This window comes from Pseudophryne corroboree, chromosome 9 (genome assembly GCF_028390025.1).
Source record: "Pseudophryne corroboree isolate aPseCor3 chromosome 9, aPseCor3.hap2, whole genome shotgun sequence".
NCBI classification, from domain to species: domain Eukaryota; kingdom Metazoa; phylum Chordata; class Amphibia; order Anura; family Myobatrachidae; genus Pseudophryne; species Pseudophryne corroboree.
The window spans coordinates 180,618,971-180,626,434 of record NC_086452.1 but is presented as its reverse complement, the minus strand read 5'-3'; positions in this window follow the sequence as shown (position 1 = coordinate 180,626,434).

Below are 7,464 nucleotides of genomic sequence, written 5' to 3'. Positions count from 1 at the left end.
CAATTTTCCTGGCAGTTGTGGCTGAAATTTTTGTTGCATTGGTTGAGGAGGCTGGCTACCTTCTCACCAGGTGGCTGCTAATTCCAGGGTGTTAATCCACACAGATCTGCTCAGCGCCAACAAACCTTATTCCTTGTTTGAAATTTTTGTTGGTCTACCTGACCGTGATTTGGTTTCCACAGAATCCCTCATTTTCCACTTCTTAATTAGAGTTTGAACACTGCTGATTGGCATTCTCAATTGCTTGGATATCTTTTTATATCCCTTTCCTGTTTTATACAGTTCAATTACCTTTTCCCGCAGATCCTTTGGCAATTCTTTTGCTTTCCCCATGACTCAGAATCCAGACACGTCAGTGCAGCACTGGATGAAAGATGCAAGGGTCTTTCAGGAGTCCAGAAACTCACTGACCTTTTATACACACACACTGATTACAAGCAAACAGATCACAGGTGAGGATGGTTACCTTTTAGTAGCCATTCAAACCCGTTTGTGTCAACTTGTGTGCATGTTATCAGGCCAAAATCTCCAGGGTATGTAAACTTTTGATCGGGGTCATTTGGGTAGTATCTGTTGTCATTATGATTTAAAAAGAATAAACACAGTTGTTTGACAATAAATGGCTTCACCCAACCACTAACCATGAGTGAAAGAAAAGTTTGTGAGTTATCATTCATATTCTCTGACAAATGGCCAGAAAATCACAAATTCTGCTAGGGTATGTAAACTTATGAGAACAACTGTATATTCTCACACTTAATCAATGTGATTTCATAATTCCAATTTTAAGTACTGTATCAGTCTCCCTGATCTATTACTATTACTCATGTGTTCTCTTGTCTCATCTTCATATATCTTATTTCAATTCTTGACTGGTAACCATCCCTATAGGTTATATATTGTTCCATCTATATTTGTAATAAAAGTAATCTATTTCGTGTAGATTTTCTGTGTGTTCTCTTTGTTTCAGCTCTCAGTCAGTTTTATTCCTGAATAGTGAATGTCCCTGTCAATATATTTAGAACCTATAAGGGAAATTGTGTTCTAGGAAAGCCATGAAGGTAGCCTCTTCATTTAGACCTTTTTGGTACACTAGTGATCGTTAAGAAGATCAAGCTCTTCACTCTGTCTATTATTTATAGAAGAAATTTATTCCAGGAAGGCCGTGTAGGTATTCTCTTCATTTAGCCCTTTTGGTACAAGAGTTTCCATTAGGAAGATCAGCCTCAGAGCCGGCCTTAGCTATAGGCAGGCTAGGCATTTGCCTAGGGCATCCAAGCATGTCCCTGCAGTATCTCACACTAGGAGGGACAGTCTGCAAGCTAGCTGTTACTTTCCAAATGTATTCAATCAGTACTGTATACACTGCTGTTTACATTTGTCAAATAGAATGCACACTGTACCTTAAACTCCCTCCGACATGCTTGAATGCCCCTGACTTGTGAGAGTTCAGAAAGCAGAAGCCCGGTAACTGCAATTCCTGGACCTGTGACATTTTCACTGACTATATAAGGTTATTACTGGATGGCTCCTTATGATACCACATGTGTATTTTGGAAGACTGCTTCACATAAATCTGACATCACCTTTACTGCTTGTGCACATGGGGGAGGGGGACCCTACTATATTGTGTGTGTGTCCCTTATCCCTGTGGAAACCCCAGTGTCTGCAGGGATATAACATGGGCAGTGTTCTCCCCACACTTTATTTCCTAGTCAGTCCATGCCGTAAAATTCCCCTGCCATCCAGCACTGTTATGTGGTCAGTAAGTTGCTTTGCGCTATTTCTATATGAAACATCAGTGCAGCGTGACTTTCAGACATGTCAGACTGGAGAGCAGAGCATATCGCTCCCACAGTATAAAATAAAGGGCATGCAGTTGCCGGGAGAAACAGACACCAGCAAACACACTGAACAGTGAAGAGAATGGACCGTTGCTACATGTTTGATACTGATCTTTTTGTATAACCAGCAAGTATGGCAGTATCTGGACATTGCTGCTATCTGTGTCCACAAGAAAAGGAGAAAGAATTCGAAATGCCTTATGGTGGTGCACACAATCTTGTATTAAGATATAACTTTTATTGAAATATATGTTAAAACCAGCGAATATTAAAAGGAAAGTCGAGTCGTGTAAATAGAAAAGAAATAGTGTCTTAAAATGAAAATGCTGCGCACTAGATGTCACCGGATTCGCTCATATATTGCTAGCAAAATCTATAAATGGTCAAGAGTGTATCAGAAATATTCCATATGTGTTATATTACACTTTTTAGACAGCTGAAAAGGCTCCAAGAATAGATGTCCCACAAATTAAATATATTCCTTCCCAGGATTCCAAATGTAGGATCGTTGAAGCCAAATTCCAGATGTCACCTTGTATCAGAGGCGGAACTACCGGCAGTGCAGGCAGTGCACTGCACTGGGGCCCGCCTCTGTCCAGGGGCCCAAGCATGTAATGAGTCAAACTGACTCATTACATGCCGCTGTGCGCTGCAGGCAACCGCTGCCCGCAGCGCACAGCCGCCCGGAGATAGGAGCTGAGCAGCGGTACAGACGGGGGAAGGAGGAGGGAGCCGGAGGACGGAGCCGCAGCAGCGCTTTGTTACTGGTGGAGGCGCTGCTGCTGCTGCTCCTCTGCTTCCCTATAGGCTGTCTTCCGAGAACAGCCTATAGGGAAGCAGAGGGGCAGCAGCAGCAGCGCCTCCACCAGTAACAAAGCGCTGCTGCGGCTCTGTCCTCCGGCTCCCTCCTCCTCATTCTCTACTGCCCGGGAATCGTCGTCTGACGCAGCTGCACCGAGGAGCCTGAGGGTAAGTATAATTCTTCTTTCTTTCTTTCTTTCTTTCTTTCTTTCTTTCTTTCTTTCTTTCTTTCTTTCTTTCTTTCTTTCGTTCTTTCTTTCTTTCTTTCTTTCTTTCTTTCTTTCTTTCTTTCTTTCTTTCTTTTTCTTTCCTTCTTTCTTTCTTGTGCCTGCCTGCCGCAATGTGTAAAAAGGGGGGACTACCTGCCGCAATGTGTAAAAAGGGGGGACTGCCTGCCGCACTGTGTAAAAAGGGGGGACTGCCTGCCGCAATGTGTAAAAAGGGGGGACTACCTGCCGCAATGTGTAAAAAGGGGGGACTGCCTGCCGCAATGTGTAAAAAGGGGGGACTACCTGCCGCAATGTGTAAAAAGGGGGGACTGCCTGCCGCAATGTGTAAAAAGGGGGGACTGCCTGCCGCACTGTGTAAAAAGGGGGGACTGCCTGACGCAATGTGTAAAAAGGGGGGACTACCTGCCGCAATGTGTAAAAAGGGGGGACTGCCTGCCACTATGTGTAAAAAGGGGAATCTGCCTGCCGTAATGTGTAAAAATGGGGACGCTGTCTGCCGTAATGTGTAACAAGGGCACGCTGTCTGCCGTAATGTGTAAAAAGGGCACGCTGTCTGCCGTAATGTGTAACAAGGGCACGCGGTCTGCCGTTATGTGTAAAAAGGGGTAATCTGCCCGACGCTATGTGTAAAAATCGGGAATCTGCCTGCCGTAATGTGTAAAAAAGGGGGGCTGCCTGACGCTATGTGTAAAAATGGGGAATCTGCCTGCTGCTATGTGTAAAAAGGAGGAATCTGCCTGCCGTAATGTGTAAAAATGGGGACGCTGTCTGCCGTAATGTGTAACAAGGGCACGCTGTCTGCCGTAATGTGTAACAAGGGCACGCTGTCTACCGTAATGTGTAAAAAGGGCACGCTGTCTGCCGTAATGTGTAACAAGGGCACGCGGTCTGCCGTTATGTGTAAAAAGGGCACGCTGTCTGCCGTTATGTGTAAAAAGGGCACGCTGTCTGCTGTAATGTGTAAAAAGAGGAATCTGTTCGCTGTAAGGTGTAAAAGGGTCTCTACCTGGTGTAGTGGTGCTACTGTGCGGCGTAATTTGAATAATGGAGACTACTGTGTTGGTATTATTTTGTGGCCACACCCCTTCCCCACGAAGCCACGCCACTATGTATTTTTGCGCGCGCCTACGGCGCGCACTGCCCCCGGGGTGGACTTGGATGGGGGGGGGGGGGCCCAAAGCATTTTGTCGCACCTGGGCCCACCGCTTGCTTGTTCCGCCACTGCCTTGTATAATGCTAATGGTTTATTATATGTTTTGCTGAATTGTCTCTCAATAAACTGATCAGAATGCTAAATGTGTACTGTGTCTCTCTATAGCTCAAAGTTAATATACAAGCTCTATTATAAGGTCTCAATAATATCTGTGTTCTAGTTTCATGAGCAGTGTTGTATCCACTGATAAAGGAGCATGTGAAACATTCGGATACAAATGTATCCACTAAAGGGAAACAGTTGTTAAGCTCTGACAGTATCCAATCTTTTAGTTGTCACAAGATTTTATCATAGCATCGCTATGGCTCATAGAGAGCTGTGACAATTAATGATAATAAATGGTCAGAAATCTTTTAACAAGATATTACTGTACATCATATTCATTCCCTTAAGATCCTTATACTCAAATAGATGTTAGTGATCTATTTAAGATCATAAGAGTAGTTTATTCCTCTGTGTTATAATAGGAATATTAAGGGCTCAGCACATTCTTATATGAATGTAGGCTCAAAATATCAATATAATCATGGTTCGTTAATGTATCATGTTAAGCCTTCGGGGTGTGTGTATAATAATGAGTCTTACACCAGGTACCTAGATATATTAGGCGCCCTCTGCTGCCCTTTTACTTGGGAGGATTATATATACAGTGAATATATAGCACTTGCTGTAAATTGGTCTGTGATCACTATAGAGTTATTGTAAGTGTGAAATGTGTCATTAATGTCCTGACACACATCCAGCCTTTTATTAAATAATTTCTGATATAGATGTTATATACACATTAGGCATCTTTTGGTATGCGTATCAGGGCTTTATTATTCAGCCTTGTGAACACCATTTAATACCATTCATAATACACAGTGTTATTTCGGCACAGTGAATTATTTTATCAGCATCTGATTGTGCATTTCCTCCCTGTAACTACCACACTTTGCCTGAATTGAGACACTTACAAAATCAATGATTTCTCATATAGATACATATACACATTAAACGTCTATTGACCATATGGATTAGAACCTTGATGTACTGCCTTAGTATAGGGTTCAGTATGGTTCATTACACATAGTATTCACTTGCACAGTAAAGCATTCTGTTAGCAGCTAATAGTGTTGTTTGCTTCCAATAAGCCTCACAGCTAACACAGGTTAAACACTCTCAACTGCAGTATAACAAGTCTTTCCTAATCTATCTAGCTGAGCATTGTCCGGTGACTACCTAAAGTGCGCAGCTAGCCTGACGCACGCTTCGCTGTTTGCTTCATCAGAGGCAGAACCAGATTGCCTCCCAGTTTGTCCTTAAATACCAGCAGTAATTGTATTTCCGCCAATGGGAATCGCCTGTCAGCATCAGATATCCAATAGTGTTATGCCATCTCACATGCTGACACTCCGGTCACGTGATCGGCATTCACTGAAGCTTCCTATGCCGTCTTTTCAAGTTAGACCAATCGATCCAACACAATCGCTGTGAGGTCTAAATTATTCAGACCAAATCCATCGAGTACCTATCCGTGATGTACGGCGCTTCAAACGCATAATTTCATGTGTTACATCCAAAGGATGGTACCTGTTTGACAACATGAGATCCCAGAGTTTGTAATCTGGATCTTCATATTGTCTATATCCTTGTCTATCTGAATTTAATCTCCTATATACTAAATATATGCATCCAGGTTAATTAATGGATCAATGATAACACATCTATTGTGTCTTCCCAGACCAGGTTAATCAATTGGTGCCCTCTCCATATTTTTCAATGGATCTATACTGAATTTAGAGTGTCAGTGCATCTGAAGAGGAGAATAATTCCTAGATTAAATCAGAACTTGTGAATCTTTGTTATTTAATCAAACTGATGTTAAGTCTAATATTTGCTGAATATATATAGACTGCATTGATAAATCCATAATTGGGAGCTTCACATATTTTTCTTCATGCCGTACCATCAATACTTATCATACAGATATTGGATCTCATATTCACCAAGCCAATAAAAATAGTGATAATTAGTGAATCAGTGGTTAAATATTAATCCAATCAGGTAAGTGTATATATACATAATTCTGTGAGGTAAACTTACCAAAAATGTTACATAAATGCTCCTATTAGGAAAGCAAATTAATAAAGTGTATAAAAGAATGAGAACAAGTGTAAGGTGGTAATTGACCAACGAATAAATCTTATTCGTTGGACTATGTGAATAGCAGATTTTCATATTTATTTAATCCCTCGCATCACAGAAAATCTGTGATATATGAAAAGTAAATAAAATTGAAAGAACTGCTCTCATATTGGGGAGCAGAGTGAGGTGAATAGTATTCGAGAGCAATCTCTCTTATCTTAAATAGAATTATAGTGACAAATATGAGTATTTAGTGAAGATCATATGCGTGATTAAAAAGAATTATTATTTTATTTTATTTTAATTTAAAAAAAAATGTGAGTAACAAAGGTGTCCAGATAAAATAAAATAAATGTGTGGGGTGAGAAAATCAAACAAAAATGTAGTCCCCACGTATGCTAACCTGTACCTGGGGTGGTGGGAGAGGGAGGTCGTCTTTTGTGAGGAGAATGACCCATATACCGTCCACATCCACATGTGGATGAGATATATAGATGATCTCCTCATAATCTGGGGAGGTGATAAACCGACATTCGAAAGGTTCATGAAAAAGCTGAATTTTAATAAATAAATTAAATTTGAAGCTGACACATGAGATGGATGAGAAGAAGATCAACTTTCTTGATGTCACACTGACCTTGGAAGAGGATGGCCATATCTCCTCAGACCTATTCCGCAAGAAAACTGCAACAAACAGTATACTTCACCACGAAAGCTCTCACCACCTGTCAGTGATAAAAGGACTGCCGAAAGGAGAGTTCCTACGTATGAAGAGGAATTGTTCCGAAAAGGACACCTTCCAAATGAGGGCTCAACAGTTGAGTAAGAGACTTAGGTCCCGGGGATACAGTAGAAGATCTACCAAACGAGCCTATCAGGAAACTAAGACATATACAAGAGATCAACTACTTATACCTAAGGTTAAGAAGAAGGAAGAGGAAAAAGTTAGATTCATTGGCACATTCTGCCAGGAGTGGCAGGATGTCCGGGAGATCCTGCAGAAACATTATGAAATTCTCCGTACTGACCCAGATTTGGACACAATCTTGGGGGAGAATATCATTGTTAATTGGAGAAGGTCCAAAAATCTCAGGGACATACTAGTCCAAAGTCATCTGGAAACCATTAAAAAAACCTCTATATAATAAGAAAGGATCCAGTAAATGTGGTACATGTAAAGCATGCTCCATGATGGTCAATACAACAGAATACACTGACAAATTCCACAGGATCTGGCAAATTGGAGAAT